The sequence below is a fragment of the Lynx rufus genome, unplaced genomic scaffold (genome assembly GCF_022079265.1).
Source record: "Lynx rufus isolate CCGP_SWC_20201006 ecotype Redwood Valley unplaced genomic scaffold, mLynRuf1.p SCAF_2, whole genome shotgun sequence".
NCBI classification, from domain to species: Eukaryota; Metazoa; Chordata; class Mammalia; order Carnivora; family Felidae; genus Lynx; species Lynx rufus.
This window is the reverse complement of record NW_025814834.1, coordinates 188467225-188483291: the sequence shown is the minus strand read 5'-3', so window position 1 is coordinate 188483291 and position 16067 is coordinate 188467225.

Genomic DNA, 16067 nt, shown 5'->3' with positions numbered 1-16067 from the left:
TCTCTCTCTCTCTCTGCCCCTCTTCTGCTTGTACTCTGTCTCTCTCTCTCAAAAATAAACATTAAAAAATTAAAAAAAAAAAAAGGATGTCTTTCTAGGGGTGCTTGGGTGACTCAGTTGGTTAAGGGTTCAACTTTGGCTCAAGTCATGATCTCACGGTTCATGAGTGAGGAGTCCCGCATCAGGCTCTCTGCTGTCAGCGCAGAGCCCTCTTTAGATCCTCTGTCTCCCTCTCTCTCTGCCCCTCCTCCACTCTCTCGCTCCAAAAATAAAAAAAACATTAAAAAAAAAAAAGTTGGGACACCTGGTGGCTCAGTGGGTTAAGCATCCCTCCAACTCTTGATTTTGGCTCAGGTCATGACCTCATGGTTCATGAGTTTGATCCCTGCATGGGGCTCTGAATGCTATTATTATAGAGCCTACTTGGGATTCTCAAAATAAGTAAGTACACATAAAAAATGGCTTTCCGGAGGAAGCAATGGCTACAAACAAGTTCCAAGGTACCCACTTAAAAAAGAGCAAGACTTGGGTCACCTGGGTGGCTCAGTTGGTTGAGCATCTGACTTCAGCTTAGGTCATGATCTCATGGTTTGTGGGTGTGAGCCCCACATCGCGCTTTGCACTGACAGCAAGGAGCCTGCTTCAGATTCTCTGTCTCCCCCTCTCTCTGCCCCTCCCTTGCTCACGCTCTCTCAAAAATAATCATTAAAAAAAATAAATATTAAAAAAAAGAAAGAGCAAGACTTAAGGGCTGTGATTTTTTCACCATATGCAGAGATTTGATGGCCAACTTGGTTTTGTATGGACCCAAACCCCCCAAAATCATAAACTCTCTCCTGCAGCTCCTTCCCTCCCCCTTCCTCATCTTTCTCTCTCTCCTCCTGCACCCTCCCTTATGTCCCTCACAGAGCTACATATAAGGTCTCTAGTCCCTTTCTATTTTCAAGGTTTGTAGGACTGGTGACTGGATGGGGATGCGGGAGAGAAAGTGTCTGTGTTTCTCAACCAGTGATGGAATGAAGGATTCCATGGCGTGACACGAAGATCTGGTGGTCAATAGATCTGCAGTGGGAGACAGAGTGAATTCAGTTTACCTGAGGAACATCCAGGGAGCGGTATGGAGAAGGTTCTTGGCTATATGAGAACTGAGTTCAGAAGAGAAGCCCAAACCGGAGATCGATTTGGAAGTCATCAACATACAGTTGGCAGTGATCAAGATGGTCCAGGGAGAAGGGGCAGATAGGGAAAAAGGGTGGCCTAGGATAGACCTTGGGAAAAGCAGGCGATGGTAAAGGAGATTGAGAAAGGGAATAGGCTTTTGAGGAAGGTATAGGTCATTGACGCCAAGGGGAAGGACTGTTCATAAGTCAGCAAAGAGCAGGCATAATTGACTAAAAAGTATATGTTTTTAAATTCAGAAAACAAAAACAAGAAACTAAACTGGTTCCAAACTCAGAAAACCAAGAAAAATGTCTAAAGATACATGAAACTTACAATACCTCCTCCACAGGGTACCAAAATTACCAATGGGTGAAAAACCACTGATTTAGGAATATTCATTTTTGATCCATTTGTCATCCGGATCTGTTTGCCCAGAATCACCAGAGCCAGTCCATCCTCTTCTTACACACCAGGGGGCGCACACGTACTGTTTCTGAATCCAAATTCTGGGCAAAAGCAGGCAGTGAATTACGTGATAAACCAGAACTTGACCCCTCAGCCTAGATCTCTAAACCCCTCTTCCACACCTGCCCTGCACATTAACTCTGTGATCCCTGAATCCAGGTGTCTCAGCAATCCCCAAGCTTTGTTTATTTCTCACCTGACCTCCAAACTCACAAAGGTATCAGGGAGACCGATTGGAGATCAGAAACATCATCAGGGTCCTCAACTGAGCTAGGGCAATAGGGGCAGGTTGCCATCTTACCCAGGGAAGGAGAGGGTTGTGTGGCTGATTCTTAAATGGTGGTGGCATGGACCGGGAGAGTGGGTCTGGAGTAGATGGTGGGCAAGGATGGTGGGGGGACTTTGGTGTGTGTGGCTCTTGGTGTGGAGCTTACCAAGTCTCCCTCTGAGTTAGGACTTGGAATAAATCTTCAGGTAATTTATGGGTTGAGCCCAGAAATTTATAAGGTCAGCATTTGAGTTTTGGTATGAGGAGTCAGAAACTCAATACCAAAGTTTTTTTACATCAGGTTCGAGTGACATTATTAAGTCTTGAACTCAGGGGCCAATGAAAGACTTGATTCAGGTTCACAGTTGGAACTGGGGTTGAAATCAGGTCAGATAAGTGGAGGGCAAACATGGGGATGAAGATTCATGCGGAGTTTCTGCAAAGCCAGTCTCACTAATCTTGCATTCCAAGATAATTACAGTTGGGGCAAGTTAGGGTCCTAAGTTGCCCCAAGGATTTGTGGGGTTTAAGGTCAGCATCTGTGGTAGGGTTCTTTTCTGATGAACCAACCCAATTCTGGAATTGGGAATCCCAATTCAAAAAGTATTGGTGTTGACCTGGGACTGGGAGTGCAGTGTTGGGAGTTTTATGTAAGTTTTGGGGTTCAGAAAAGTACTGGGGCCCATAACAAGGTAACTGTTGGACTTTAGGGTTAATATAGGGATCTGGGGCTCAGTATTAGAACTGGAGTCCACTTAAGGCCCAGAGTTAGTGCTGGTGTCCCTATCAAGCTTAGGTAGGTAGAGATGATAGAGGGATTTAGAGTCGGAACTGGTATTGGGGGCCAATATAGGAGTGTAGATTAAAATTACTACTTGGGCCAATGTGGGGGCAGAATTAGGAGTCCGGACTCAATATTGAGTTTGGAGACGGGTCTGGGCTCACTATCAGGTGCATATTTGTAGAGGAAGGAAATGGGGTCCAAGAGTAGTATCCGGTTCATAGTAAGGACTGGGAGGCACTAGTAGGATATGGACTTCGTATGGGAGTTTGGGTCTGTCCTTGCTCACAACCGAGGTTCTGGTCCAATATTGGAGTTCCAGTCCGTTTAGACTCAGGGTTGGGTTGTGGCCTCGCTGGGCCTACGCGGCTCCACCGCTCTACGAGCGAGAGTGCACGAGGGGAGGGGCGGCGCCGGGGACGCGCACGGCAGGGGCAGGGGCGCGGGCGCGGGCGCGAGCGGGGGCGCGCGGCTGGAGCTGGCGCGGGAGCGGCGGGAGCGGTGGCGGCGGCGTCGGCAGAGGCGGCGGCTCCGGCTCCGGCTCCGGCTCCGGCTCCTGCTCCACCTCGGGCTCCGGCTCCGGCTCGGGCGGCGGTGGCGGGAGTAAGACCCGGCGGTGGCGGCGGCGGCAGAAGAGCAGCGGGATCAGCGGCCCCAGCGGCTTGTGTGTTTTGGGGGGGGACATGCGGACCGACGGCCCCTGGATTGGCGGTGAGTGACCCCCGGGCCCCCCTACAGCCCCCTTCGCATCCGTTCCTTCCCCACTCCCCCCGCCCTCTCCCAGTTCCTCGCGTCTTCCGAGCGGGGCTGGAGGCGCCGCTTAGGCCGGGCCGCGCCCCCACCTGCCGCGCCCGCAGCCTCGGCTGGGCGCCCCCCCCCCCGCCCCCCCCGCCCCGAGCCTGGCGGCTCCTCCCCGCGCTTACCCCGCGGCAGACGCGCCCCCCCCCCCCACCGCCGCCGGCTGGCTAGGTCCTCGCCGCCCCTCGCCGCCCCCCTCCTCCCCGCCCTCCGCGCCGCACCTGAGCCGCAGCCCGCGCGCCCCCAGTGCAAAGTTTCCCTTTGCATTTGTGCTCCCCGTTCTCGGTCCCGCTTCATCTCCCCCCGCCGGCGCGGCCGCGCTCCGGGGGCGGCCCTCCACCTCTCACCGCCACCCACCGCTACCCCAGCCCCGGGCGGGTCCAGGCCGCGCCCCCGCCCCCGCCGCACAGGCGCCCCCTCCCAGCCGGCAGGGGATCCGCAGCCGACGCGCCCCCGTCTCGCTCGCCGCCCTGGCGCACGTGCGGGCCCGGGGTTTGCCGGGCGCGAGTTTGGAGCCCCCCCCCCCGCCAGCCTCGGTCGCCGGCGTGGGCAGGGGAGAGGCCTGGCGGACTGTGCCCACCCCCACCCTGGTGCAACGACCTGAAGGCCCTGGAGCGACCTGTCCCGTGAGGCCGTGTCCACTCGGACCGGCTCCGGAAAGTTCACTCAGTCGCCGCCCCGCGTCCCGTCCCGTCCCGTCTCGTCCTGGTGTGCCCCGGTCCTCATCGCTATGCCCACGTTTCAGTCTCAGCTGCTTTCTGTTTTCCTCCGTGCCTTGGTCTCAGTGCCCTTCAGTGTCTCTGTATCTCTGTCTCCCTGTGTCACTGCCTCCCAGTCTCACCCCCCGCAGCCCCGGGGTCTCTCCTGCTGTCTGTGGCTCGCTCCCCGGATCTCTCTGTTCTCCCGCCCTGGGTCTCGCCGTTCTCTCTCCCGGGTCTCTCTGTTCTTTCTACCCGGGTCTCTCTGTCCTCCCGTGCCGGATCTCTCTGTTCTCTCTCCTCGGGTCTCTCTGTTCTTTCTTCCTGGGTCTGTTTTTTCTTCCCAGGGCTCTCTGTGCTCCCTCCCCCATCTCTGAGTCTCTCTCTCCAGGTCTCTCTCTCGTGTCTCCTATTAGTTTCTTGGTGTCTCTGTCTCCCACTTGACCATAATCTCTGTGCGCCCTCTGCTAGGCCCCCTCCCCATTTCTCTGGAATGCTGCCTCTCTGGTTTTTCCACCCTAGGGTGGGGGAGGGGCTAGCCTTTCTCCCCATTTCAACATCCACCCCCCCCAACCCCCCGCAGTGCAGGGCACCCCCCCAAGTTGGAGCAGGTTGGGGGTGGGAGCCCTGTACCTGAGCTGGGAGCCCTCCAGCAGGAGGGGATTCTCTGGATTCCCCTGGGGGCAGCCAGGCAGAGCCTGGGAAGCTGGACTGCTGAGTGTTGGTGATGAAGGCTCCACTTTGGCTCCTGAATAGACAAGGGCAGGGATCCAGAGTGACCTGGTGCGGAATCTGGCCAGAAAATCCTGGGAAGTGCACTGGGATGGTAGGCCTAGAAAAAGATTCAGGAGGGTCTTTCTGGGGGATCCTCAATGGTGGGAGATCCCCCGGGAAGGGAAGAGTTCTGCTGAGAGATCCTTTGGGAGACATCAGAGATCTGATGGGATCCAGAAGAGGGTTCTGGGAGGAAATCTTAGAAAATTCTATGCTTGGCACCTTATTAACTCTTGCTTCAGGGAGCAAGAAAATCCCTGTTTTTCACTGATTATATGAATGAGCCTAAGGCTTCGAGAAGGAGAAGGTGTAACTCCCCAAGCACAGCCCCCAACATCCGCAGCCTCAGGCACAGGCCACACACACACACACACACACACACACACACACTCACACACACCCTTCTACCATCATTCCTACACTCAACCCCCCCCCCCCCCACATCCACTTGCCTTCTTGCCCTCACACTTGCACACCTGGGCCTGCACAGCAGCCGGAGCTCAGAAATCTACTGTACTCGCATGGCCATGCACCACTCTGTTTGCTTGTGCCCTCACAGCACCTCTTTGCACATCCCTAGGAACCGTGTGTATGTGCACGCCCACAGAATTTTGCACTCTCCTGCACACACTTTCTTGCACTTTTTGGCTGGCTCAGTTTCCCCCTTATTATTTGAAATGTGTCTGTAGTTTTGTTTTCTTTTCCAGTTGTTCTTCCTCTTCCCTTTTTTCTTTCCTTTAATGAGGGCATTGTTTTAATATTATTCCTTCCTTCTTGCTCTTTGCCCTGCAGCTCCTGACCTTTCCTCTGTTCAGCCTTGTTCACACTGTGAGCATGGGGGTGGTGTTGGGGGTGTTGATTTGGGGGCTGATGGAGCAGTTGGAGAGGGATGGCTGCAGTAAGAATAGATGACTGAAGAGCTTTTCTTGGGAATTGTATTGATATGCAGCAAAATGCTGGCCCTGGCAATTTGTGGTCTGTAAGCTCTTCCGTCAGCCCTAACTGGGAGTTCAGTGTTGAGGACCCTCAAGTGGGCCCCACAGCTCTTTGATAGAGGCTGAGACATGTCACAGTTTCTCCACTTTCTAGCTTGTTCCTTCCCAGGTCTCAGTTTTCCCCCCCTGTGAAATGGGGCAGCTCGTCCAACCTTGATTGGTCCCAAGGCTGTTGTGAGAATCCAAGGGAGATGTGTGGCAGTGCATAATCAGCAGTGGCAGTCCCTTCTCGTATGACTGACACTGCTGTGTGCTTGGGCCAAGCTTGCAGCCAGGGCCCTGCCCTTGAGAAGCTCATGGTCCCTGGGGGAACAGATTGCATCATGGGAATGCAGAGCAATTCACTAGACTCTTATTGATTGCCGACTGTGTGCCAGACACTGGGCTAGGCACTTTCAGCCAAGCTGCCCTGCTTCCTATGGGACTAGGAGCTTTTGGAAGAGGCAGCCCATCCCTTAGGAACTGCTTTGGTTGAGCCCAGCATCAGCTCATCTAAAGCAGCTACAATTCTGAGCCGAAGTTACAAGGTTGGATGAGCTGCTTCCATATGAGGCAAGGGAGACTTCAAGGGTCAAAGTGAGGTGAGTCCCAGAAGAGCCCAAGAAGGGGCTATCTGAAGTGAGTTTTGAGGAATGAACAGTTTTCCAGCTGAAGAAAGAGCACTCCGGGCAGAAAAGAATAGTGTGGGTAAAGACTCAGAGGTCTTGACGTATTCCAAGATACAGCAGATCAGAGGGCCTTTAATGCCCTGTTTTAAATAGCTGTGACTTTACTTTGAGAACACAGAAGGGAGAAGGGAGCCGCCAAAGATTTAAAGCTTGGGTAGGGGGTGTGGAATGTGCTATGATCAGATGTTTCCAGAAGAGGATTCTGTGGCTATGGGAAGCGGATGGAGCCACGATGCCCATTGAGGAGGAAATCAGGTGAGAGGTGATGGTGTCTTAGATAGGGGAGTAGCATGGAGCGATTCAGAAGGCACCTTTATCAGGACAGGATGATTTATTGGATGTGGGGGTGGGGAAGAGGAAGAGGAAGGGGTCTGGGTTCCTGGGAGTGACTGGGTGAGGCCTTTACTGAAGGCCCTGCAGGTTCACTGAGCTGGGAACTTGGGGAGGAGAGGGAGATTGGGGGGGCAGATAACAAGCTCATGGTTGGGCGCCTTGTCTTTGCGATGCTTGGGGCATTTGAGGTCCAGTGGGGGAAGGGGAGACATCCAGGAGGGGGCTGGGTATGAGGATCTGGAGTTTGGGAGAGAAACCTGGGCCAGAGGAAGGACGGAGAGTTCTCTGAGAGCGTGCTGAGCTGTGCTCATCAAGAGCCCACAATCTCAGTGGGTTGTGTGGGTTCTGGTTCCTAACTGTTGGGGTGCCACTCTGTTAGTAGCAGTGTGACCTTGAGCGAGTTGCTTAACACCTCTGAGTCCGTTTTCTCCTCTGTCAAGTGGGCCTAAGACAATTCCATGCCGTGTATTGTTATGAGGATTAAGGTCGAATATGCAAGAAGTGCTTAGAACAGGGCCTGGCATCTAGTAAGCAATGGTGTCTCAATGGTATCAGCAGTCGTTAATAGTGGGTGCAAACCCACCCCCATCAGAATTGGGGGTGGGGGTGGCCTTTAAAACAATACCTTGTAAGGGGAGCCTGGGTGGCTCAGTCGGTTAAGCGGTTAGGTGTCTGTCTCTTGGTTTTGGCTCAGCTCATGATCTTACAGTTCATGAGTTCAAGCCCCTCTATCAGTGAGGAGCCTGCTTGGGATTCTCTCTTTCCTTCTCTCTGCCTCTCCCCCACTCACACTCATGCTCTCTTTTTCAAAATAAATAAACTTTAAAAAAATAAATAGGGGCGCCTGGGTGGCTCAGTTGGTTAAGCATCTGACTTCGGTCATGATCAGGTCATGATCTCACAGTTCTTGGGTTCGAGCCCTGCATCGGGCTCTCTGCTGTCATCATGGAGCCTGCTGTGGATCCTCTGTCTCCCTCTCTCTCTGCGCCTTCCTCACCCCGCCTGCACCCTCTTTTTCTCCTTATCTCAAAAATAAATAAACCTTGAAAATAAAATAAAATAATAAATTTAAAAATAAGTAAAACAATACCTTGTTAACATTAGGGCACCTGATTGCCTAAAGTAACTGTAATTCTGAGCTGAGGTTCACAGGTTGGGGGAGCTCAGCAAGGAGAGTGCCTGGCCCCTAGCCTTCTGCCCTTGTCATCATCTCTGGGATTGTGTGTATTGCTCAGGTGTATTTGACCTTCTGGTGGGCTGGTATGAGAACACTAGAGGCCTCAGCACGCTCAGTTCCCCATTTCCACCACCCCACCTGGGCCCTGGGTGTCTAATGAGGTTCTGCATCTGAGGTCCAGATGCACCAGTCTCTTTGTGTCCCCAACCTCCAGATCTGAGAACAGCGGTTTTTGCTCTTCAGCATTGTTTTAAAGTTTGGTTTTTTTTTTTTTTAATTTTTTTTTTAATGTTTATTTATTTTTGGGACAGAGAGAGACAGAACATGAACGGGGGAGGGGCAGAGAGAGAGGGAGACACAGAATCAGAAGCAGGCTCCAGGCTCTGAGCTGTCAGCACAGAGCTTGACGCGGGGCTTGAACTCATGGACCGCGAGATCATGACCTGAGCTGAAGTCAGACACTTAACCGACTGAGCCACCCAGGCGCCCCTAAAGTTTTTTTTTTTTTTAAGTTAATTTATTTATTTTGAGAGAGAGAAAGCGCGTGCACAAGTGGGGGAGGGCTAGAGAGAGGGAGAGAGAGAATCCCAAGCAGGCTGCACACCATCAGCGCAGAGCCCGATGACGGCTCTGTCCCACGATGGTGAGATCATGACCTGAGCCGAGATCCTTGGCGTTGTTCTAGCTGCCGCTTCCGGGGACTGTTCCTGGTAGTCCTAGGGCCTGCCGGGGAGCTGCTCTGGAGGGCCCCCAGTGCCTGTGCTCCTCTGATTTCAGCTTGCTCCTGGTCCTGCTGCCAGGCTGGGTTCCAGGTGTGGCAGGTGACCGAGAGGCCTCCTGGGGGCCAGCCCTGCGTTGGTGCCAAGGCCTCTTACCTGATCCTGGTCGTTGCTGCCAGCCTCACCACTTCTGAGGCCTTTCCAGCAATTGCAGACTTGGGCTCAGTACCAGTCAGGTCCTCACTGAGTAGCTTTCTAGTTGGCTTTCTGGGCGTGTCTGGTGGTCGTGATCTAGGTGTGTCCCTGGGTGAGTCTGGAGTGGTTCTGGGAGCTGCTGCTGGTCAATTCTGATTGCCTGTCTAGGTTGTTTTGAGTCCGGTTTGATCTTGGACTGGTGTGGTACCAGGTGCTATCCTGGCTGTTCCAGAATCCTGCCCTGGTGCTGTTCCGTGTACTTGAAGGTCTTTCCACGTGCAGAGTTTTGTCTCTGCCTGTTTTCTTTGTTCTCTGACCCACCTCCAGGCCATTTTGGACACATATCTCTTCTCAGGTGTGACTCCTGCTCAGTGTAGGTCCATCCTGGCATGGCCTCGGGCATGGCACTAGAGCCAGCTGGCTTAGGAGACCCTCCCCATTCTCTGCCTCAGACTCTGTCCCTCTGTCCCACGGTCCCTGAGCAACGGTGGAGCCAGTAACCTCACATTTGGTACCACAAGGCAGGCGTCCCCAGACAAACCGGCCTTGGAGTTTGGGACATCGAAGCTGGTTTTTCTGCCCAGACTCGCCCAGCAGCCTGTGTGTTGGGAGCAGCGGCCACAGGGAACATTGTGGAAACTCAGTGGACTAGGGCAGGGAGGCTGGCGGCCCTCCTGAGGGCCGGAGCTGCTGGTACTGGCACGGGCAGGGGGCAATGGAGGTCAGAGAGGGTGTGCTGCAGGGTCAGCATGAGACAGTACTGGGTTGGCGAGGCCCATCTTGGTCAGATATGATGGGCCTTCCAAGGACATCCCCCATGTTGCCAAAGGTGGTCAATCTCAAGTGAGGACAATTCCCAGGTGCGGGAGGCTGGCTCACAGTTGGTGAGGGCACTCCCTGACCCCCATCCCTGAGTGTCCATTTTGGGAGGAGCCTCGGGAGAATTGCTGTGTGTCGGGGTCATCACTGTGCATGTGGAGGTGTGAGGCCGAAGAGAAACCCACTGTGACGTGCGTCCTGTGTCGAGTGGGCCCCAGTGGTGCCAGGTCGCTGAGCTGTGGTGAGGTGGTGTGTGTTCAGCCCCCACCCCACTCAGGAGGGTGCCCACCCTGGTGGGGGCTCAATCATCGTTCTAGAGGGAAGAGATGGGCCGCATGGCTGTGTGTGTGCCAGCAGAGGAGGCATCCAGGGGCACACCTTCATTTAAAAAATTACAGAGAAGCAGAAAGTAAAAAATAAATATTGCTTCGGAAGTTTCTTTGAAGGCCGTAATGTATGCTGGTGTGGTTCTCCGAAGCTGGGGTGTTTTCTATGAACTCATTCATGCATCCATGCACTCGTTCATCGTGTCCTAATGAAGCACCTACTGTGTGCCTGCTCTCTGCTGAGCGCTGGGGATATGGAATTGGGGCCAGGCACACACCAGGCTCGTGGTCATGACTCCGTGACCCTGCAACAATTGTATAAAAAAATAATTCCTCGGGGCGCCTGGGTGGCTCAGTCGGTTAAGCAGCCAACTTTGGCTCAGGTCACGATCTCACGGTCAGTGAGTTCAAGCCCCGCGTCGGGCTCTGTGCTGACAGCTCAGAGCCTGGAGTCTGTTTCAGATTCTCTGTCTCCCTCTCTCTGACCCTCCCCCGTTCATGCTCTGTCTCTCTCTGTCTCAAAAATAAATAAACGTTAAAATAAAAAAAAAAAATTCCTCACATTTGTGGTCACTGCTCCTAGGCAAGGTCCAGGTGTGTAGTCTGGGACATCATGGAAGGCCTTCCTGAGAAAGTGCCATTGGCTCTGATGTCTAAGGGGTACTTGGCACAGAGTGTGGGCAACATGTTGCAGGCACTGGCAGGCTAGAGAGCGCACATTTGAGAATCATAGGGGGAAGTTCTTGTGGTTGGCTGGCAGGTGCGGAGGTGGGCGGGGCCTGGGCTCTGCTGGAGGGGTAGCTGGAGGGGTGCCCCGAGGGTTCAGACACAAGTGTTACTACTGAGGTGGGGGGTCTCAGTTTGTGTTGTTTGCTGTATGCTGGGTTCCCGTAAGAAAGCCCAGCACACTAGTAGATGCTCGGGAGTACTGAAAAGAGTAACTGAGTGAAGAGATGGGCATTTTTACTAAATGGGGATTGTCCTGCACAAAGTTTCGACGCCTGCTTTGTTGTTGTTGTTGTTGTTGTTCCATAAACAGCAAATTCTGCATGTCTTTCTGTGTCAGTGTATACTATGCTGTGATGAAATTCTTGGTGTTTTCTCATCCTTTCCTCTCTCTCTAGGAAGGAGCGGAGACCCTGGTGCCCTGCCCTCAGTGCTGGTTGTCCAAGAGTGACTGGTGTGAGCAAGCAGAGACCTGGTGGGTGTGCCCCAAGAGGTGGCGGGGGCCAGGGCACAGAGGGGTCCTGTGGGCCAGGCTGAGCAGCTCAGATTGTGATGGAGACTGGTGGCGAGCCATGGAAGTGTTGCCACTCGGGGCGTGACATGGTCCAGTGTGCATATGGCTGAGCGACGGTGAAGGGAGGTGGTGATGGACGTGGAGAGAAGGGATGTGAGTGCTGTTTCGGGACGTGGAGGAGACAGGACATGGTGCAGGACTAAATGTGGGGCATGAGAAAGGGGGGGGGGTGTCCAGGATGGTGCCTGGGTTTCTGGCCAGAATGGTTGATGGAGGTGGGTGGGGAGTGATATACATACAGCTTGTCAGCTGCTGTAGGTGTGAAATAGGCTTCTGGGTGACATTCTGGGACTTCCACTAAGAACTGTCTGCTTTTTCAGTCATCATGTTTCTGTAGGGAAGTATGTTCCCATCAACTGTAGGTTGTGGTAGAAAGAGCAAGGTACCTCCAGGATCTGGGGCACCTCCTTATCTTTTTCATGTCCACTTCTCTCGTCTTTCTGCCACCGCATAGAGCAGGTGGGTTGGGTTGGGAGACAGAGCATGGGGAGCCATGGATGTTGGCTAAGACTCTAGACTTTTTCCTGAGGGTCATATGGAGACACTGAAGGTTCTTTTTTTTTTTTAAATGTTTATTTATTTTGGAGAGAGAGACAGAGACAGAGCATGAGGGGGGGGAGGGGCAGAGAGCGGGAGACAGAATCCAAAGCAGGCTTCAGGCTCTGAGCTGTCAGCACAGGGCCCGATGTGGGGCTCGAACTCACGAACCATAAGATCGTGACCTGAGCTGAAGTCAGATGCTTAACCAACTGAGCCACCCAGGCGCCCCGACACCGAAGGTTCCTAAGCAGAGAAGCAACATCTCTCCATTTGCCCATCCATTCAGTCCTGAAACATTATCTGTGTGTCTGCTATGGAATCAAGCAGCAAAATGTGCTTGAGGGCCACGATCACCTTGCATTTTTATAAGCTTGCCTGGGGCATTGGTTTGTGTGCAGGGTGAACTGGGAGAAATCTGAGGGCGGAAGCCCCCTAAAGAGGTATGCACTTCTGAGGTCTTACTGACACGTGGAGGTCGGAGTGGAGGCAGTGCAGATTCAAACTTACTGACCAGTTGGGTGAATGGGGTGAAGAAAAGAGAGAATTTGAGGAGGACTGGCTGGCTTGGGTGACCACGTCGCTGATAGTGCTTGTCACCAAGATGGGGACCTGAAGAGGGGCGGTGCTGGGGAGAATGAGTTCTAGTTGGACCGTCTTCTGTAAGCTGTTGGAAGGCACAGCCCATGGCTGCCCCTTGGCTCAGGGCCCGGCAGGGCCCACTGAATAGTTCTGCACGGTCAGCTGATGAAGAGGGTTATGAGAGATGGGTCTGGGCTAGGTAGGGAAAGGAACTGAGCATGTGCTGGGTATCTGCTACGGGCCAGGCCCTGTGCATGGCGAGATGGGCACTGGGGCAATATACAGCGTGTGGCGGAGGCAGGGTCCCCGGGCAGACGGGGAGGTGGAGGTGGAGGTACCATGCGTCCCTTCACCTGTCCATCCTCAGAATCTGGGTATGGCCTACCTGGGAGCCCATCCTCAGCAGAAAGAGGTGCCTGAAAGTGGAGCTCTCTGTCTTCTAGGGAGGCCGCTTGCTGATGGCATGTGTGAAGGGGTGCAGGAGATGTGCTGTAAGGCCTGCCTGGCTTCTGGAGGCAGGGCTGACTTTGAGGGGGAGAAGATGCCCTAAGATCCTGAGGCCCTGGCACAGCTGGTACAAGAGTTAAGCCAGGCTGAGGCCTCTTTAGGTACAGGGCCCAAGGTGCTGATAGGAGACCTGGTTCTGGGTCAGGCCCTGGCCTATATCAGCAAAGGATCTTGCTGTCTACATCAGGGTTTTTCAGTCTCAATACTATTGATGTTTTGGACCAGACAATCCTTTGTTGCGGGGGCCTGGCCTATTACTGTAAGATATCTAGCATCATTCCTTGTATCTTCCCACTAAATGCCAGTGGCACCTGCCCCCCCACACCTGCAGTCTTGACAGTAAAAAATGTCCCCAGACATTGCCTGATACCCCATGGAGGTGAGGGGAGGGGAATGCAGAATCACCCTGGATTGAGAACCACTGGTCTACACCACCTCTTGCTGCCTTCACTAAACTGGGGAGGGTCGCTTGAGCTGAGTTCTTAGGGGTGAGTAGGTGGCTGGGGGCAAGAGAAGGGCATTCCTCCCAGGAGAGAGAACAGCAAATGCAGAGGTCTACAGGTTCTGGAGAGCGTTAACCTGAGGGAGGTTCCACTGCCGCAGGAAGGAAATTGGAGGACTGGTAGGTTAGGGGCGATAGCTGGAGGCAGGTGCTTTTGCTGGTCCCCTTGGTCTTCTGCCCCGAGCTAAGCCTCTGCTGGACGTTGTGCCACCCGGAGAGACTCTGGGACGCTCTTCCTGAGTTCCTCCCTCCATTCCCCAGGGGCCCAAGAAGCTGAGCGCTGTTGAGAGGGCAGGGGGCCTGGCTGTAAGAGAGTGGGCGGGCTGTGCCAGGCAGTGCTCACAGACTCTGGCCAACTGGCTGGCAGAGCGAAGCTGCCTGCTGCTGGCTGCCTCACTCCCTGGGGCCGGGGTCGAGGCTGAGACTGATTTATTCCCGTCATAATCCCGCGGTCGGTTTGGTGAGAGTTGGAAACACGTTGGTTTTCCTTCCCAAGTGTAACAAGGCCTGTTTCCGCCTCCGCGGCCGCTGCTGCAGTGCCACGCGGTGAACTGTCCAGGACATGACAAAAGGGCTGGGTTAGCCGCCTGCAGCTTTGAACATGAACGGCTCCTGGCTCTCCCTGCCCTCAGGCTCCTCTCGCCCAAGCACTGGTCTCTCCTCTTGGCCGACCCCTCTGGGGGCCCTGAATATCCTTTCTCCTGTTGATGTCATTTTGGGGCCCCAGCCTCCTGGGAGCCGGGGTCCTGGTCTGGGGGTGGGGGAGCTGTAGGAACAGGTGGTATTTGGAGACTAATTAATATTTTTGAATAATAACACGTGCCCAAGGGAAACAAATCAATCTGTGTTTGCATATTCATGAAGAGGACTCCGAATGAATGATCCCAGCTGTTCTCTAGCCAGGGAGCCCCTCCTGCCCCCCCATCTCTGGCGTAACATGGTCTCTCAGGAGTTGGGGGCACCCATTGAGGTGGCAGGGGTGCTTAGGTCAGGCTACGGAGAGGTGACATGGCCTCTGTGTTATATGCGTTTCCGTGACGTTCTTATTTGAATCTTGTGGCTTGGTGTGGTGCCTGCTCCTTCCTTTTTCCTCCAAGCAGTGATTCCCAGGCTCTTCGATTTCACAAACTAGTACACTTTCCAAAAGTACTTGGGGGCCAGACATGGGAATGGCAATTTTTTATTTTGCAAAGTAAGGATATTATGGGAAAATACCACTATCTGCTAACACCCATATTGCATACAAGAAAGGACCTTTTAACACCAAAACAAAATATGAGAAATAACGGACAGTTCTTCCCAAGAAAGGGCATTTGGCAGCTTTACACTGATGTAGCAAGGAAAAAGGATATATTAAAACCATTCTGAATGTAGAAAAATCATATCCAATTATATTCTGTAATGTCATACAGTATGGAGTTGTTTTCCTGCCCAAGTACATCAGTGTGGGAGAACCAGTGGCCCACAGTGCACTTCAGAGACAAGCCTTAGTTAATGTCAAGGGCTCAGGCCTTGTTCTCATCCCAGACTCACCCAGCCATGCTGGGGGAAGTGGACGCCCAGCTCTTCACACTTGCACTGAATTCTTGGCAACCCCAGCGACGTTAGCATCAGTCCTGCCTCACTGCTCCTTTCCCACTTTCTGCCCATAGATGACCCTGAGCATTCTGGGGGTGGGGGGCAGGGCCAAGGACTAGACCGAGGTCAGGCCCAGGGACCCAGGACTCAGATGAGGGAGCAGGCTCTGTTTCCAGTGTTTGGGGTAGGTAGCAGTTTGCTCTTGCCAGCAGCTGGTGACGGAGAGGCCTTGCCTTGGACAGCTGTGTGGTTGCCAGAGTAGTTCCCTAAGAATGTGTCCATGTTTGTGTGTCCCGTGTCCCCCGCCTCTGGGTATAGCCACGTCCCTGTGTCCATGGACCTCTAGGAGAAGCTCTTTGGGGAGGGGATGTCTTTGTTTTCAATTTCTCTAACCTTTGTCCTGCTTTCAGTATCTGAACAGTGAGCTGAGTATCCCAGACTCAGATACGTGGGAGGTCCTTGGAATCCCCAAATAAGTGTCACCCTGGGGGTGGGGTTACCAGAGGCTCAAATTCTCTGACACCCATGGCCGGAATCTCATCCTAGACTGTACCACATGACACTGTTCTGGCGTTGTGCCCCTGTGATGGCTGTACTGGGAACTCACACCCCTTTAATATCAGTCCTGGGGACTGATACCCTATGATGTCTATGCCGGGTAGGGGAGTGGTACACCTGTACAATAATGTATTGGGAAGTGATATCCTTATAAAGGCTGTTAGGGAGTTGCACCCCCAGAATGTCTGTACCCTGTGTCTACACTCATGTGATGTCTGGACCAGACAGCTACACCTCCATGACCTCTCCACCTAGGAGTTACAGTGCTGTGATTACTATACCAAGGCCAATACAGGGATGTACTTTTGTGATAATCACACCGGAAA